The sequence below is a fragment of the Petaurus breviceps genome, unplaced genomic scaffold (genome assembly GCF_028583685.1).
Source record: "Petaurus breviceps papuanus isolate PSGF00001 unplaced genomic scaffold, PetGlider_PUasm1.0 90603, whole genome shotgun sequence".
Lineage (NCBI taxonomy): Eukaryota > Metazoa > Chordata > Mammalia > Diprotodontia > Petauridae > Petaurus > Petaurus breviceps.
This window is the reverse complement of record NW_027187284.1, coordinates 51,949-71,837: the sequence shown is the minus strand read 5'-3', so window position 1 is coordinate 71,837 and position 19,889 is coordinate 51,949. Positions and strand designations below refer to the sequence as shown.

General features: G+C 39.4%; 1 pseudogene; it reads right to left on the bottom strand.

The window, feature by feature from the left end:
* Nucleotides 1-14,671: 14,671 nt before the first annotated feature.
* LOC138142795 (atlastin-3 pseudogene) lies at nt 14,672-16,201 on the bottom strand (annotated as a pseudogene).
* Nucleotides 16,202-19,889: the final 3,688 nt, after the last annotated feature.

The following is a 19,889-nucleotide window of genomic DNA, read 5'->3' as shown; positions in this document are numbered from 1 at the left end:
ATCCTTCCTAACATTCCTGGTTAGCAGGAAGAGATCTGCTGCCTTTCCTTTGACTTCTTTATTTCTTCTTATCTCAACTTGAAGGAACAAGTAACAGTAATGTGACCATACACAAAGGGCTTTCAATAACCTTTTTAGGGGCAGCTAGGTGGTGCAGTGAGTAAAGCACCAGCCTGGAGTCAGGAGGACCCGAGTTCGGTTCCGGCCTCAGACACTTAACACCCACACAGAAAACTAGCCATGTAACCTTGGGCAAGTTACTTAACCCCAATTGCCCTCCAAAAGGCAAAAAAACAAAACAAAAAAAAAAACCTTTTTACCAGTCACCATTTTTCCTGCCAGCTAAGTTATTACCCGTTTTTGTTTTCTTCTGTATGATGAGAATTCTTGGTTTCTCTTTCCTGATGATTAGTTTTACTATGTATTATGAAAAATAAAATGTACATCAAAATGCTTCCATAGAAACCACCTCAGAGTTTTGAATTGCCCAACCATCATGTAGAACAATTTAAAACTATGCCCAAAGGGCTATCAAACTATACATACCCTTTGACCCAGTCCTAGTAGATCTATATCCCAAAGAAATCAAAGAAAGAGGAAAAGTACCTATGTATACAAGCATATTTATAACAGCTTTTTTTTTGTGGTGGCAAAGAATTAGAAATTGAGGGGATGCCCGCCAATTGGGGAATGGCTAAACAAGTTATTGTATGTGATTTTGATGGAATGATATTGTGTTATAAGAAAAAATAAGCAGGATAGTTTCAGAAAAACCTGGGAAGGTTTATATGAACTGATTTAAAGTGAACAGAACCAGGATAACATTGCACACACTGACAGCAATATTGTAACGATAATCAACTATGGAAGACAAACACTCTTATCAATAGAATGATCCAAGAAAATTCCAAAATTCCATTATAAAAAAATGCTATCCACCTTCAGAGAGAAGTGATGAACTAAGTACAGACTGAAAGATACTCTTTTTCACTTTATTTTCTTATTTTTTTATTGCTGTTGTTTGTAATATAGCTAATATGAAAACATGTTTTTGCACAACATCACATGTTTAATTGATATCTTATTGCTTGCCTTTTCAATGGGTGGGAAGATAGGCAGGAGGGAGAGAATTTGGAACTAAAAAAATTTCAAATTTTAAAGGAATTTAAAAATAAATGTTTAAAATTTTTAAAAAGAAACCATCTTAGGCCTGTAGTATCAAAGTACTGAAAACATCATTCATCCTCATTGATTATGGAATAGTTAAAAAATCATTGGGGCAGCTAGGTGGTGCAGTGTACCAGTCCTGGACGCAGGAGGACCTGAGTTCAAATGCAGCCTCAGACACTTGACACTTAATAGCTGTGGGACCTTGGGCAAGTCACTTAACCCCAATTGCCCTGCCTTCCCTTCTCAAAAAAAAAATTATGGTTTATAGATGAAATATTGCTATGCTTTAAGAAATGAAAAAAAAATATGACTAAAATAGAGAAGCATAGAAAAACTTGTACAAATTAATGCAAAATGAAATATGTGGGGGGAAAATATTTATAAAGACTACAAAAATGTAAGTGGAAAGAAAAAAAATATCTCACTAAACTGAATGCTATGTAATTATATTGTCCCTCTCTCATTTCTTCGAAGAATTAGGGGACTATGGATGTGGGAAATTGCATATATTGTCGGACTCAGTTGATATATTCAGGTTTGCTGAACTCTTTTGTCTCCTCTTAAAATTGTTTTTCTCTCTGAGGAGGTACATATTTAGAAACGATGGTGATGACAAAAGATATTATATTTTTAAATTTTAAATAGAGAAACCAAACTCTTTCTAGATATAACACCCCCTTCCCAATGCTTCAGAAGACAACTAGGCTCAATGGGAAACGTGGGAGATGTGACTCTAATTGGTGAAGAGAATGCTGAATGTGATCCTGATTCCCTACATAATGGACTGAGTTGATTCTAGATAATCTTCAAAAGAGTCAAGTAGAGAAAGAAGGGAGGCAGTCAGGGTGACTAGGTGGCACAGTGAGTAAAGCACCGGCCCTGGAGTCAGGAGGACCCGAGTTCAGTTCCAGCCTCAGACACTTAACACCCACACACACACACACACACACACACAAACCAGCCATGTAACCTTGGGCAAGTTACTTAACCCCAATTGCCCTCCAAAGGGCAAAAAAAAAAAAAAAAAAAGAAAAAGAAAAAGAAGAAGAAGAAGAAGAAGGGAGGCATTGGAGAGAGATACTTAGGAATTGTGGGTGAGCATGCATTGGAAGCTGGCCCAATCATAATACCCTTGAACTTGCCTGACATTCTATAGCCTACTGAGAATGGACTTCCTGTAAATGACACTTTCCCCTCTTCTTTGTTGAGCTGAGATCTTAACTCTCTCCCAGCTAATGAGCCAATTCACTTTTATGTATTCTTTAGTATATCCTCACATGCATAAGTTCTCAGATTTCTGTTTGCTATTTTGTGTGCATAAATGGGTATGCTGGCTATTCACTCTGTGGTAAGATAATTTTTCTGTATTGCTTTTATGACCGCCATTTCATCAAAACAGCTAGTCACATCGCTAGCTAAAGCCTGGCATCAAACGTTAGCTCAGGTGATTTAAGTGGTAGTTATAGAATTTCTAGTTCAGCTTTATTAACTCTATTAACTTATGATAAGCATTTTCTGTCACTAGTTATAGCTCGAGTATAAATGGTTAGTCTGCAAATTCCTGCTAAATTCCCTAATATTTCCTGATCAGTTTATTATTTTACCTGATACAGATCTTTTCCTTCTATCAGTTCTTTGATGTGTAAATCTTTACCTTCTCCTTCTGCCCTCAGTAAATTCCATGGTATCTATGCTGCTGATGTAACTAAAGAAAATACAAAGTTGCTGAAAATGTTATTTGGTGTGCATTGGTTCTTATATACCATGAGCATGTGTTGAGCATATAATATACTTATTTTTCTTCTGGAACTCTGTATGTAGATAAGTATGATTGGCAGCAGCACATATCAACAAGTCCTTGGGCAATTTTTATGTCAACTATTTGTGGAGGTATTTTACATAATGTTTGGTAGGGAAGGGCTAAGCTGGCAAGACTCTCCTTGGGAACAATATAGCAAATGGCTTTTGTTCTGAACCTATTGTAAATCAGATATGTTGAATAGGTGGAAGACAGATCTAATTCTATCCTCATACTCTAGGAGACTGAAGGAAAGACTCCTTAGTCTCATCTATTTTGTATTTTGCCTGACTGTTTCCCTAGCCAACATACATACAGTCTTCTAATTCTCTGATGGATGGGCAATAACAGATTATATCTAATCATGCCACCTTTGAGATGCGTCTAAATATTTAGACAATATCAAACTGAGATACAACTGTATAAAATACTATACCATTCTTTATGCACAATTTAAGGGATTTTCATGGATAATTTTGATGATATGCAATTTCACATTATGTGATGACTCTGGAAACTAAGGCCTATTGAGGCTAAATGATTTGTCCAAGGTCTGTGAGACCGAGGAAGATTGGGGCTAGAGATATAGATTTGGGAGTCATCAAGTTAGAAGTGATAGTTAAAGCTGTAGAAGTTTATGTGCCTTGAGGGAGTGACTATAGAAAGGTAAAATAGGACTGTAGAGGACAGAGGCTTGGGGAACGCTTATATTTAGGGGGTAGAAAATCCAAGCAGAGCAGTCCAAGAAGACAAAAGCAGTTAGAGAGTAAGGAGGAGAATTTGGATAATATCATTTGGAGAAATCAAAGAGAATTTCAAGAAGAAGGAAATATCAGAACAAATAACCTTCACCCACAATCTCTGCATGAATCAAGTCATGAATTTGTGCCTGAGTGAGTAGACTATGGTGGATGGCCAAGAATATCTAAAATATATTTATTATTGAGAGAAGGAGAGAGGGAGGGAGGGAGGGAGAGAGAGAGAGAGAGAGAGAGAGAGAGAGAGAGAGAGAGAGAGAGAGAGAGAGAGAGAGAGAGAGAGAGATTGTGCTTAACACCACAAAGGTCAAGGAAGGTGAAGATCAAGAAAAAGCTGTTGGATTTAGCAATCTAAGGAAAGTAAATTCAGTGGAATGTTGGGAACAAAAGCTACTGCAAGACAATAAAGTAGTGAGTGGAGACAATTCTTTCATGAAGTTTGGCTGTGTGGCAGGAAGGAGAGAAAGAAACTATTAATATAAAGCACTAGCAATATTAAAAGAAAGATACTTCTTCAATAGGAGATCGGTGCACCTTGTAGGGAGAGGGGAAGAAGTCAGTAGACAGGAAAAAACTGAAGGTCCAAGAATGAGGGGATTTGATTAATGTCGATAGGATTCTATTCCTAGCTCTTTCAGTCAGTCAATAAATACTTAGTTCACAGACTGACTTCCTCTTCCATTACCTATTTGTGTGAGCTGGGAGTAAGTACCTTAAAGGCAAAGATTGTTGCTCAATGCTTTACATGTTGTAGACATTTGATAAATGTTTGATTGAACTGGACTTCCCCAAGTTTCCATTTCCTGTTCAATGCAAATATATTTGTTAGTGGGGACAGGGATTTAAACTTAGCAGTGGGAATAGAGAGAGAGCAAAGGTTATCAGCTCTACTGTCCCCCCAGTGTTACTAAATGTTTCCTAATTAAAGCTTCAAAGACTTTTGAAAGGTTCTGGCTCCAGCTGATAGGAGCATGAAGGGAAATGATATCAGTTTACTCATTCTGACCTAAAATAGTTAGAAGAGTCTAGGAGACTTCCCATTCAAGAAAACTAAAGAGGTAGGAAACAAAAAATCTTGATCTGAGGGACCTTTTTAGTGCTAACCAGGCATACCTATCGGATCAGCTAGGTGACTCAGTGGATAGAGGGCTGGGCCTATAGTCAGGAAGACCCGAGTTCAAAGACAGTCTCAGACACTTAGGTGTGTGACCCTGGGTAAGTCACTGGACCTCCATTTGCCTTAATCCACTGAAGAAGGAAATGGTAAACCACTCCAGTATCTTTGCAAAGAAAACCACACGGACAATATGGTCCACAGGGTCATGAAGAGTCAGACTCCACTGAACAACAAGACATAGTGGCAGACTGGAATAACAAAAGAGTGAAAAATGTGTTAACTTCCTCTCCTTACCTTGGCCAAATCATATTTTTTTCCTTGCTTTTTGGAGGGGGGTTACGTGACTTGCCCAAGGTCACACGGCTAGTGGTTTTTGGAGGAAAGCAGGGCAACTGACATGCCCAAAGTCATAGGACTAGTAAGTATTAAGTGTCTGCGGCCAGATTTGAACTCAGGTCCTCTTGACTCCAAGGCTAGTGCTCTATTCACTAAGCCACCTAGCCACCCCCAGATTATATATTTTTTTAATGATAATATGCCCTTTGAAAAATATGAGGCCTCAGCACCAGTGGACAGCTTTAATGGATATCAATAGCAACTCAGCAGTGAAGAAAAAGATCAGCAAAGTGACTGAGAAGTTTTAGAGTGAAAGAGGAATGGTATTTAGGGAGAGTTAAGGAGCAGGGAGACCCATCTGGCTGCTGGGAGACAATGATCAGAGGTATTCCAGCTGAGTCACAACCACAGGAACGTGAATTGTCCCACGAGTGTTCCTCCTCCCAATGGAGGTGTGTAAATCTGGAGGAAATTGTAACCTTTGTGTATGAATGCAAAATCCTCTTTCTATTTACTCCATTGTTCTGGCTTAATTAAAAGCTTTATTAAAAGCTTTATCATTTGACATTTGGTTCCTGGTCTGTTAATAGACAATGCACTCTATGGGGGCTCAAGCTGTATTTGTACAACTATGTTTGCTCCCCAAACCCTACATAGAACTTGTAATAGTGAAGAGTTCAAGAGTAGTGTTTGACCTATGCTATGTATTTATTTTGTTTTTAATTAAGACTTCTGAGGGTGGGGAACATGTCTTTTCTATATTCTGTTTTTGGATTCAGCGACATAATACGTGAACGTGGATGTGTACATATAGTCACAGAAATGTCTGTGTGTGATATGGACTTATCTTTTTGACCTTTTTCTCATTTTGTGGTGTGGGATGTTAGAGGTTGTACATTGGCAAAAGAGTCAGCAGTGAATGATGGTCACATAGGGTAAAAACCATCAGAATCAGAGAATACCAACTTAACTCAAATGTATTGCCTAATGAATTAGAATGTAACAGAGTAAGCCCACATAGTCCTAAAGAATTTCATCTCCCCCTCCTAGTATCCTTGGCTACAGACCAAGCAGAGAGCAGTAAAGAAGTCAAAATTAACATTTGCATCCTTTTTTTGTATGAGCAAACATGTCCACTGATTCATTTGCATCATTCAATAAATCCAACTGTTAGATCTCCTTAAGGTGTTTGTCACTAGTTATAGCTCGAGTATAAATGGTTAACCCCAGTTGATGACCTTTGTATTTAGACCCCCCCCCAAAAAAAAAAGTCTCCTGTTTCACAAATCAAGTAGATTGTACTCCTGAGGTTCCCAAATCTTCAGTTGCCTCAAAGCTCTGAAAATGCTTTCACCTGAGGCACAAGATAGATAACTCCTGCTCATTTTTTAAAGAGACACCAGGGTCAATGTTTTCCAATCATGGATTAGGTTAAATCAGTCACCCCTTCTACACTACCTTCCTGGAAGACAGGGAAGTCTCTAGCACTGTTGTAAGCATAACTTAAATCTTAATTACTCTGGCACTCATCACAGAGCTATGGTATGTAGGATATAATGCACCCTGACGTTGTCCCTGGGGCTGGGTCAGGACACATTTCTAAACTAAAGTCATAATATGATCTAACCGAGGAGACAAAGTATTCACCACCATCAACAGTCTCTAAAAGTTAGAGCTGTAAAGCAGTCTATACCGGTATTCTAAGACTAGTGATTCACTCTTTTCATTTACACTCCTCTATACAGGTAGCAACACTGTCAGCTGAGATATTGCTAATTGCAAAGGATAACCTCAGGGATATAAATTCCCTTTGGCTCATAAGAGAATTGCAGATATTAGCACTAATGTTTTCCAAGAGTAACATTTCTTTCAACCAAGAACATATTGTGGATGCCAAGTGAATAGAAACGGTTTGCTTGTAAGCCAATGCTCCTTTCTAAACAAGTGGTAGGTAACACAACCTAAATTCTGCCACAGACAATGAAAGTATCATACTATTTTCCAATTTTTCATACTAGACTTCAGTTCCCTGATTCTATATTATTTAAGCCTATTTTTATTTACATACATATTGTTATGTAATACATTTAAGCCTATCATTTAAGTCTAAATTAAAAGTTCTTAAACTTTTTGGTATTGGGACCCCTTTGCACTCTTACAAATTTTGGAGGACACCTCAGAGAGCTTTTGCTTATGTGAGTCATATATTTTGATATTTGCCATATAAGAAATTAAGATGTCTAGTATTATTATGAAAAGGTTTGACCTCATAGAACCCCTTAAAAGAGTCTTGGAGCCCCCAAGTAGGCCCTGGACCACACTATGACAACCATTGATCTAAGCTCTGTATTTCTCCTACGAACTAGCACACTGCTCCACATGCAGTAAAACCTAAATAAAGGTTTGTTGCATTAACAGTGAATTGAGTTTGTTTCTTTTCTTTTGACATGAAATTGTTCCAGTGTCTTTTTCATTTCAATTCAATTCAAAAAATTCTTATTAAGCCTCTATTATGTGCCAGGCACACTCTGTGTTTGACCCAGGAGAAGAAAACTAACAAAAAACTCAAAAAACCCAGAATACTTTCCATCCTGAAGGAGCTTACATTGTACTGAGGGGACACACAACCTGCACATAGGAAAGTAAACAATATTTATCTGTTTGCTTATTGTAGATACAAAGTAATTTCAAGAACTGTTCCTACCCAATGGAACATAAATTGCATTTAGCTTGACTGAAAAAAGGGCCATGTGAGTTGTCTAAATGCAGCTCTTGTGAAGATGATTGATATTGCTGAGTTCTGAACTGCCCCTAAGTATGGGGCAGTATACTAGCTAAAGGAAGGGGGTGGGGGGCGGTAGGCTGTGGGAGGAAAGGAAGTCCAGGCAAGCCTTAGAGCACTACCAGCCCTGGGTGCTCTTTCCTCTAATCCCTTAGGGGGTACCAGACTAGAATTATATTGGTCTGCCTCCCCACAGAAATATTGCTAATCTAGGATTACAATAGGCTCAAAACACAAAGTTGTCATTTAGAGTACTAGCCATTAAAGGGGAGTGGGGAAAGGGGAATCTCAAGGGTTACCACCAACTTGGCCCCTTCCCAACTGTAAAAAATATGTGCCTTAATTTGCTTGCCTCCCCCCGCCCCCCTGCCCCAGTTGCCCAGGTAACCAGAACTGTAGGAGGACTTGGCTTGACATACCAACAATCCTTTGCAGTGACTGAAAGTTAAACCTAGCTGGACATGCAGAAAATCAGCAACTCTAAAGCCAGTTAAGTTTTTAACAGTTTTGAAGTGGACCCTGAGCCATTTGGTGGTTTATGGACCTTCATGAGACATTCTTATCTCCAGAGACTTTCCTAATTATTAGTTATAGGATTCTGGGACACATCCTGTTTTACATCCCTTTCTCTTATTGTTTGTACTCAAGACTTGAATTGACAGGTTGATTTGCACATCAAAGGGCCATGTATCAGACATCTGGAATACCTACCTTTCCCTCCAGGATCTCTCCTTCTTTGGGAAAGGGAAATGACTCATTACAACCTTTCTCCCCAAATTCTCTGCCTCCCTTTTTTGAAACATATAAATATCTCACTCTTTTCAACTGGGTCTTGAACATGTCAGAACACACATTGTTCCAGCTTGCAAACTTATTCTCAGTCAATAAATGTATTTTTGTGAACTGTGATTAGACTGGTTCATTTCAGGGTCCTTTTTGGGGGCCTGGGGTTTCTTCTGTTTAGCAGTTCACATGGGGCTCTTTAACACAACATCGATTATACTAAAAACCATCACAAATAGCTAATAGCAAGAAGATCAATCTATTCAAGCAAACAGAAATCAGTAAAGTTATACTAATTAGAATATTCCAGAGAATACAAAAGAGTAAATGACCTCTTCAGATGAGAGCAGGATAAAATATCAAAGGCTATCACCCAATGAGATCTCTCTCTCTCTTTCTCTCTCTCTCTGTCCCTCTCTCTTTCTCTCTCTCTCTCTTCCCACCTCTCTCCCCCACTCTCGAAATCTCTCTCCTTCCTTACTTCCTTTCCATCCTCCACTTCACTTTCCAAAAGCTCATACATCAGCTCTCCATCTCACTCTGCCATTCTACAAAGCATAGCATCAGCATTCTTACACCCAATCCAGAGTCACACCTAAATAGCAGCACCAAAAAACTCCTCAAGCTTGAAAATTTCAGTTACATCTGAAAAATATAAGACTTTTAGCTTTTATACAATATCAATATTGTATAGTGAAGTTAAGCAGAGCCAAGAAAACAATATACACAATGACTACAACAATGTAAATGGAAATAACAATAATCTTAAAACAATGACAAAATTAATATTGCAAAATTACAAAGAAAAAGCATGTTCCCAAAGAAGAGATATAATCTGCCACTGCTTGATCCTCTGTAGGAAAATTCACAGATATGGATGATCTCATATATTTTCAGATTTTTTTTGCTATGTATTAATCACTTTTGCTGATTTTTTTTTCTTTCTTTACTTATTAAAAAAATTCTTTGTTATATGAGATGGCTCTCTGGAAAGGGAGAGGGGTAATACCAGAAGCTTAAGTCATAAAAAACAAAAGATTATAAGTTATAAGTAGGATAGGGTAGATCAAGGCTTAGCCCAGGGTATTGGAATTTAGAGGAAAGTGATTGCATTTATACTCCTTCAACAGATAAAAATAACTGAGTTTAGCACCTAGCTGATTTTTTAAATTAAATTTCAATGAATAAAAATTCATTTTTTCTTCCATCTTTTGACCCCCAAATGAAAACAAAAAATAAAAATAAAACCCTCATAATAAATATGCATGATGAAGTAAAACAAATTCCCTTATTGTCCATGACTAAAAATGTAGCCCTATTAGCACTGTGAGCCCTTCGTCTCTCAGTCAGGAGATTAGTACCTCATCAATATGAATAAATGAAGCAGTAAGCTTCCAGATATCTTGGGTTGTAACCCCAGAAACTGAACCACAAGTAAACTACTTCCCTGGACTGATCTTTCCATTCAGCATCGGCAGCAGTTTTCAAAGTCACTCTTGCAACTAGGTCTGGTATCGTTACTCATTTGTAATCAGAATTACATGTAGGAAGCAGGATCCATGGGGAAGCAGAGATTAAAAAAAAATAACAGGGATATGGCATACAGGCTAGTTATTTCCACTGCACTTTCTTCATTTCAGAAAAATTCAAAAATAAATACAAATAGTATTAGAAATTAGTGATAAAATAAATTAATAATAAAGTAAAATAAATAAATAGTTATAGAAATTAGTCGACTATACAGAGTCCTGACTTCAGAACCAAGAAGATATGGATTCAAATCTTGCTTTAGATATTCACTGTGGGCCCTTAATCTCTTTTTTACTCAATTTTCTGATCTGTAGAATGAAGATAATATTGGCCCCTCCCTCAGAGAGTTGTTATGAGGATCATATGAGATAAAGTACATAAAGCATTTTACAAAACTCAAAGGTGTATATATGCTTACGCATGTAGACATGGGCATATATGTATGCATAAAATATTGTTGTTGTAATTGTTCTTACCATTCACCTTTTACTTGATGTCCTGGCCACTGTACCCCAAATTTTCTCATCTTTCTTGCTAGCCTGTCACCCATTACTCTAAGATGAGCTGTGAGTCAGGCTTCAAACTTTAGAAAATGCCATCCTGGGAAGCACAGCTGGATAAATGTCAGTCATTGGCTGTGTTCTGTTGCTTGGGGAAAGTGCCTGACACAGTGGCTGTTGCTATGGGGACCAGAGCCCTGGATGATGATAATATCAGAACAGACTAGGGGAAAAAGGGTAAAATTGATAACTTCATCTCAAGCTCAAACACAGCTTCAAATTAATGGCATTGAATAATTTACCTCTGGGGGGAAAACCCTTTTACACATCACAAAAGGAAATTTCTTAATAGATGGTTGTCATTGACAACTTGCACTTCATTTGCTGGAAAATGGCAGTGTTTTTTCACAGAAAGCTATGACCAGCTGTAAGTAGTCCCCATTAGTTATTAACTTGCTCTTGCAATTTTCTCTACATTTCTTAGAATTTTTGTTGATTCTGTTTAATTTTTTTTCTCCCAAAGATGCTTTTATTCAACGAGAAAATTTAGGAGTTTTGTTGTTCCCCCCTCCACAAGCCCAGAAAATAATTTTATCAATATTCAGCTTTGAAGGACATTGTGATTTTAAAAAAAAAAAATATCTGCAATCTTAGGACTATCCTGCAGATAAAAACCATTTCACAAGTTTCATTGTAGTCCTGAGTTCAGCTTCAGTGAGATATTGATGGGAATTTTGCCTTAGTCAGGATTAGGTGTAGGAAGAAATGAGAGAAATCACACTGACATAGTGTCATAAAGCCTGGAAGATAAGGAAAAGAAATTTAAACTTGCATTTAAAAAGACAAGAAGGATTTAAGGAGTGGGGGTGGTTGCAGTGAGAAAGAAAGATAAGAATAGGAAGGATATTTTGAATGATCTAAGGAAGAAAGTCCAAAGAAGAGATGAGAATTTGTAGCAGAAAAGGGCAGGAACATTTCCTACCTGTTTGTGCTTGAAGTCTCTGGTCTACAATGCCGCCAAGAATAACCCCACAATCTTTATTCCATACCCATCAAGTGGGAGGAGTCATGGCTACCAAGCTATTCTTTGGGGTCTTTGGGCATGGGGCAGATGTGGAAATACAAACCTCAGTTTCTTCATCTATAAAATGAATGGGGTTAGATGAGATGGTCTCAAAATTCTGTAATATAGATCTACATAGATCTACAAACCTATGATGCAGCTAAGTGTAGCCATGGACAGAGCACAGGACCCATGAACAAGAAGACTTGAGTTCAGATCCATCTTAAGGCACAATTAGTAACTGTGTGACCCAGTCTGCCACAGCTTCCTCATCTGTAAAATGGGGACAATAATAGCACTTATATCCCAAGGTTGTTATAGGGAAACGATGAGAAAATGTTTGTAAATCACTTTGAAAATTTTTAATTACTATGAAATGCTAGTTACTATTATTGTTATTACTGTGACCATGGGAGTGCTGGTAAATAAGCTGAAAAACAGTAACAAAACAATAATATATATGGAATACATTTTAAAGTTTAAACTGCACCACTTTTCTAAGTCTAGACCAGAGTTGACCCTGGTTTAGATAATAACAAAACAATGAATGAAGTCTTGATTTATAGCATTTGCTGTTGCTTACACTGGAAATGTAACAATTAACTCTGAATCCATATGAGCAAACTCCAGGAAACTCCTGACTATGACTCCATTTGTCACTTGACTGAAATGAATTAAAGAAGGCCTACCATTTGGGGCAGCTAGGTGGCACAGTGAATAGACCACTGGCCCTGGAGTCGGGAGGACCTGAGTTCAAATTCAGCCTCAGATACCTAATACTTACTAGCTGTGTGACCTTGGGCAAGTCACTTAACCCTGTAGCGGCAAGCACCCCAGTGTCCCCAGGGTGCCTGCTCACAGGTTCTTGGATCTGCTTTGTTAAAGGAAAGCAACTCAAAATGGGTTAACAAGCTTACTTTAATCAGTCAGACATATATCGTTTACCTTGTTCAGGAGAAAAGGTCAGCACCCTGAACCTCAAAGTATACAGGCATAATTATCAAGACAGAAACATCAAATAGACAGATTTCCAAACTGTCCGACCATTACATCCATACCCAGTCAACATCTGGGTTTCCACATTCTGGGTTTTTCAAAGCCGGGGGACTCTCAACAACGGCTTCCCAGAATTCAGATCAAATCACAAAACACTTCTCAAAGTGAGTCCCAAAACAAAGCTACACATCAGGGCTTATATAGCTTTCTCCTGGCTCAGAGAATGTAACAACCTTATTGACCCACTGGCCAATCAAAAAGTATCTACTGAAAAACAAGCCTCCCACCCCAGGCTCCAGGTGCACATTAGCCTAGGGGCAGGGAAGATCTTTAAATCTGCATTTCCATTACAAACCCCAATTGCCCTGCCTCCCCCCACTCCAAAAAGACAAAAAAACAAAACAACAACAAAAAAGAAGGCCTACCATCAATCAATGGCCTCAGCTCAGAACAACATGGAGAAGAACAAGCAATAATATAGTAAGAGATAGCCAAGGGATAGAGTCCTGCCCTCCTGATGTTTTACGAAGACAAGATTGTTAGCCAGAGAACAATTCCCTGCAAATGAAATGTAGATGCTTGACCCTAGCATCTGACTAAGGGACCACATTTCTATCACATAGACTCAATAGGAGGCAGTTGGTGGAACAGTGGATAGAGTGCTGGGCCTGAAGTCAAGAAGACCTGAGCCTAAATCTGGCCTCAGTCACTCACTAGCTCTGTGACTCTGAACAAATCATGTAATCTCTGTGTGCCTAAATCCAATGGAGAAGGAAAGGGTAAACCGCGCCAGTGTCTTTGCCAAGAAAGCCCCTTATAGGATCATGTAGAGTCAGACATGACTAAGACGCCTGAACAACAAAGGCTCTCAATAATTAGTACTTTTGTTGGCTGATTTTGTTCCCACTCAGATTTGAAAGTCTTGGGAAATGTCTCTAGTGAGCTTACTTCCAGTGTATTCTATTGACTCATTTATTAGCAAACCAGCAACTCTCAGTAGCATTGAAATATATTTTTAAATTATTCATACTACAGTAATAAAACAATACAAAGTTAAACACAGCCTGCACTCAAGTGAGAACAGTCATATTCATGTTTTCTTACCTTGGTTTGGGTCTCAACACCAGTAACACCAATAAGGGGAGCCAGGAGTGCTCTTTCAGGAAAGGTAGAGACCTTAGCCTAGTACTGGCAGAAGCCTTTCCAGTTTCACTCCCTTGGAGCCTTATTTCTGAGGTCTGTCACTTCTCAAGATGAAGGTAGAATGTAGATGAGGTATAAAATACCCTATTCCACAACTATTCTTCATTCAGAGCTGGGATCCCACTGAGGGACCCCACCCTAACTCATAATGACAATACATTTCTCAGAATCCTATTGCGTCTTATGCAAAATTAATAGGGACAAGGGAATGGAAGCAGAGTATATCCAAGATCAAGTTCACTCTCTCCAGTTAACCTTTTATGTGCAATTAAATTACTCAAAGCCTTAGAATCCCTTCCAAGGTATGAAACACATCATTTACATCTGACAGGACCTCACCCTTTCATTTCATTGTCTCTATATGTAGACCTTACCACCTTCAACTTGGAAGTCTAAATGGGCATGCTTAAAATGGGATTTTATATCCATCTAACTGAACAAAAACATAGGAAATAACCAGATATAAATAAGATAGCTTAGGGGGTGGGGGGGAAGTTTAAGCCACAGGCAAAAATCTGCTCTGTTTATTACAACATTGTATTTTGAGTCTTCTGGGATGTCCCTCCCGCACACAGGTGCTGCAGAAGGCCCATTGGGGCCATCGTAGCACAACCTGCTTGGGCCAGGTACCCATTTTATTGGCATTTTTTATGCACGAATGGTCTCCTGCACCTCATTGCCCAGGCAGCCTCATGAGTGGAATTACTCATGACATGGTAGCCTGCTGCAAGAACTCCATGCTAGAGTTGATGGTGCTGCCCAGCTCGCAGTATTGGCTCGAGTACCAAACAACTCCAGGTCAGCAGGGAGATGAGCAGCAGGTCCAGCATGCACTTGCAGAACTTGGTGGCAGTATTGAGTTCCAGGAACTCTGTGAAGCTTGAGATCATTTAGAGCATCACGATGAAGCTGTAGAGCACAGACGGTGAGCAGGAGCTGAATGTGAATGACATGGTTGCACAGCTCCTGAACCTCCTGGTCCAACACCCTCTTGTATCACAGGCTGAAGTCCTTGACCCCCATATTCTCACTCCTCTTAAACTGATCCAGAACTTAAGTTGCTTCCAGAAGTCGTCATACTTCTACTGCAGGGTGTCAGAGACCAGGTAGGGCTTCTCCCCTTTGCAGACCTTTTCCATGTTGCTTTAATACATGTCCTTGGTAGATGCCACAGCAGCTAAATTGTTGGCTTCCATAGAAGCATTGATTTGAGGTAAAGCTGACCTCCTTGGTAAACCTTAAATGGCCTTAAAATAGTCCAGCAGACCTGACGGGTGACTTTGGAGTTGTTGATCTCCTTTTCCATTAACTTGCTTGCACCCAACACAAATGGTACCAGGTACCAGTAATTGTTCTTTGAATTCAGGAGTGATGGCTCTCAATTCTTCATTAAAGATCAGACTCCTGGCCACTTGGAGCCCTGGATGTGGTAGGAGAAAGCAGGTGACATTGGTAAAAACAGGAGCAAATGCGATTTTAGATGTTCTGAATTTCCTCATGCTGCTGCTCCTTCACCTGCAAGCGTTTCTCCAGATATGTCATTCCTCCCTCAAGTCCATAGTTATACTCCTAAGGAAAGTTTCAGTCTCCAATCAAAACCATCAGCATCTAGAAGGGCTTCGGGAAAATTTTTTCTATTGCCATACCACCGTACTCTATGAACAGCTGCAACTGTTGTATGTCTTCCTCCTGAATGTTCTGAGACAAATTATAAATCTGGATAGAGCTAGTCATGTTTCTGAGGGAAAATATGGTGGCATAGTCCTTCCCCATTGAATGGCTATCAAATGCACCTTGAGTACCCATCAAAATCTATGCAACCCTTTTCCCCCATCATGCTTCTCCCCAGTGAAAATTTCACTCCAGATCTGAATTTCAGTGATTTCAGGGTCAGAACCTCCTTGCCATGAAAATTCTGTTAGCAGTTCATCTTCGTCACCCAACCAATGGGATGGCAAACTTCCTTCTGGTTATATAGTGAAACAAGAAGTCCAGAAAGACTCTCCCTTGAGGAAAGCTCCAGCTACTAACACCACTACCATGTCAAGGTTCCTGATGTTTTGCAAGAGGACCTGGGCCAAGGCATTCTTAGCCAGCTCAAAATAATGCTGCTCTTTGTTCACCAAGAGGATCTGCACGGCAGGACGCCAGACACACCATGACATCACCACTATGCTATTGTACTACTGCTGTTGAAAAGCCAAATACTAGGAGTAGACACACCTGCTGACTCAAAGCTCACTTTTTCTGCTGGTCCTCTGTTCTCCCCAATTTCTGTTGAGGCTGCTGCTGTTTATGGAAAAGAAAACACAGAGCTGCCTCATAAACCTGGGTGGCAGAAAATCAGCTATATCTATTAAAGAAAGACCAGATCTTTCCATTCCACACCGACTGCTGAAATGAAATACCAAGGGTCAGAACTTTACTCCTTTAGCTTAAGGTTTTGCTCCCATCAAAATGAAAACTCTGCTCAAAATGGTGACATTTCTAAACTTTCATTATTTTGACATTTTAGTTTTAAGCGACAGCAAGAGGAGAGCCTGAAGACACTAGATACCTGAAGAAGTAAGAAAGGAGGAAGGGAGCCCTGAACCCATTGTTAAAGATCATCTTCACCTACTTCATAATTTTGCCTGGGACCATCGAGATCTTTGGAGGCAAGAGATATGGCAATTTCATCCTGTTATAATTTCAGGGCTGGAAGCTTAGAAGAAAATGAAAATGTTAATCTTTCCTAAATTGAAACTGAGAGTTGGGAAGACAAATGGAGATTATAGAAGTGATGAGAAATATCAAAACCAAAATCAAATTCTTTAAGCATCACTGTATGAATGTACAAAAGTTGACCTTCATTTGTACTTGTCCTTTAGGAATTCACAAAGTAAAAATGTAGGGTAGAGTCCCACATTCTATTCAGAGAAATGAAAACTGTTTTTCAACATTTCCCTCCTTTCTTTGCTCAAATATATCTACAGGTGGAAGACAGACAAAAAGGTGGGGAATTGGTGGGGAGGGAAAAGGAAAAAGGTCATTTTAAGAAATTTTTTCTGAACACAGATTTAGGCTAAATCTTGAAAGAAAAACAAAGCCATAAACATGCATTCTTGTGGAATTGAGATAGCAGAGTAGGGGGAATAAGTGTTACCTAACTTCCCCCACTAAACCTCCTTCACAAAGATTTGGAAAAGCATGAGTTTAAGTTCTGATTGGCAAAGCCAAGAAAACATCCCAGTGAGTCATTTTTCCAGTCTAGGGTGACTTAGGGAGATAGCAAAGACTGCAGACAATGGATATGGTCTGTCTAGGAGTACACTGTGTGTGCCAGTGCCCATGGTCTGAAAGAGAGCCAAAACTGGGCACTAGCACAGTAAGCACTTGAGCGGAAAGAGATCCCCGGAGATTCCTGAATTATCACAGAGTGCAGGAACAGGTGCCATATGGCTGCTTAGTTGCCCATTACCCAGTGCCCCGTTGAAATGAGGCAGGGGATGGGGAGAGGCCTGCAAATTGGAATGGTGGAGATGAGTGATTGCTAATGGGCCCTAGCTGTGTACTTAGCAAGGAACATGTTTGAAAGCAAAAAGTAGTGGTTTGGCTCTGATCCCAGGAGCAGAACAAGACCTTAGTTCTAACCTTCAGCCCAAAGCAGAATCTGCAGTGAAAAAACCAGGGCAGGAGTCCCACAGCCCAAAGGGCAACCTGCAGTTTAGTCACTCAGAACCAGAATCTCTCAGCAGGCTAAGAGTGAATGAGTCTATTGAAACTCCTAAACAGGGACAAGCCAACAGACCCAGACCTAGGATAAGAATTTTCAAAGCTTAAACTAGGAGGGCACTAAGAAGATTTTGCCCAATCACATCACCATAGGAACACTGAAAATGTGCAGACTCCCAGTCTGAACTGTGAAAACAACAAAAGTTTATAAAAGGACGGAAGCTCAAGTCAGAAATGTTCTCTCGAATCTGGCACTAGCAAAAAATCCAAAGTAAAAAAAAAGTAGACTGGAAGAATGAGCAAAGAAAGAATTCCACCATAAAGAGGTATTATGGTGAAAGCTCAAAAGAAACAAATTCAGAATAAGAGACTAAAAAAAAATCTATAAGCAAATCCTCAAAGAAAAATACAACTTAGATACAAATTCAACCAGAATTTCTTAAAGTTTTTTTTTAATATTTTAAAATGATTTATGAAAAAATCAAATGAGAGTAAGAAAAAAACTGGAAAAGAAGTGAGAGCAATGGGGAAAAGATATGAAAAGAAAATTAACAGTTGTATAAAACCTTATCCAAGAAAATAACATCCTGAAAATTAAAATGGACTTTTAAAGTCATCTTTGAAACAGTCAAAAGACTGAAAAAAAAAAAAGAGAATATATTAATTATCTCATAGAAAAACAATTGACCTGGAAAAGAGATCGAGAGAATTTAATCATCTTTAGACTACCTGTAAGCCATGACCAAAAAGAGAGCTTAGATATCATATTTCAAGAAGTCTAGAAAGAAAAAAAGTTTCCTAGATCTCTTAGAACAAGAGAGTAAAATAGAATTTGCAGGAACCTGCCAGTCACCTCCTAAAAGAAAACCCAAAATATAAACTCCCAGGACTATTATAGTGAAAATACAGAATTGATAGGTAAAAGAAAAATTACTACAGTCAAGCAGAATTCAGCTCCTGAGGAGCCACAGTAAGGATTACATAAGATCTAGCAGCAATTCCAAGGGAATTGAGAGTTTGGAATATTGATGAGGTATGGGCTCTGAGAGCCCCCTCAAACTCTCCTTGAGTCCTTGAGGTACAGGCTCTGGGAACCTGCCTTAGACTCTTGATTAAATCTTCCCATTTGATGAGACATTTGCATGAGGCAATAAGACTTACATTGTGGGGTAATTAGGCTGGGCCCAGACCTCTAGCCTAGTTACTAGCCTAGCCCTCCATTGTTCATCTACTTCCCACCCTTGAGCCTATCAAAATATCAATCCACCCTTGAACTGGCCTAGCCCACCATTGTGGCCTCCAGCAACTTCCCACCCTTAATCACTCATTGACATCATTAACTCCTCCTGAAGATCCTGCCCAAACTCCTCCCCTAGACCATCCCTAGATTCCTCCCACAACCTTCTGTATATAAGACCCTGTCTTGTCTTCATGTTTGTGAGAGCACCATAGAATAGTGAGAGTGCCATAGAATGACCTAGCACAGATTTACTCTGTGTCTAATACAAGTAAACTTTTCATAAACTACTTTTCTTTGGCTGAGAAGACTTGAGTCGAATTCATTCAGCAGGACCTGGTGTGTTGGTATTTTGGGGTCTCCTGAGCAACCCTAACCCTCTTAGTGGGTAACCTCTTCATTTTTATGGTTCCCTTACCAGGAAACACTGCTAATCTTGAGTTTTTCTCCATCCAAGACTGCAAGATACGTAAGCCTCTCTCCTTCTGTAGTACCTTGGAAATGCAGGAATTTTTTTTGTTGTTTTGTTTTGTGGGTTTTTTTGGGGGGGTGGGGGGAGGCTGACCTCTCAGGTCCCATTAGGTTAGGCAGCTAGGAGACTGCTTTGTGTTCAGAGTAACCTCAGGTTTTTGGTCCTATTTGGTTATTTTGGAGAACATGGACATGTGCACTGTTTCTGAAGAATGGAAGATAAGGACAAACACCCCATCTGGAAGCATAAGCCATATTCTTTCAATTCTCTTGGTGCTAGGGAACTGGGAAAGCTTCAGGTACTTTTTTGTGGGGGGGGGGGGGGGTTTGTTTGTTTTTCGAGGCTTACTCTCAAACCTTCCTTTATGGAGGAAGGGACTTCCAGGCCCTATGCCTGTAGCTCCCAAAAGTTTGCCTTTGGGTAGTCTTTT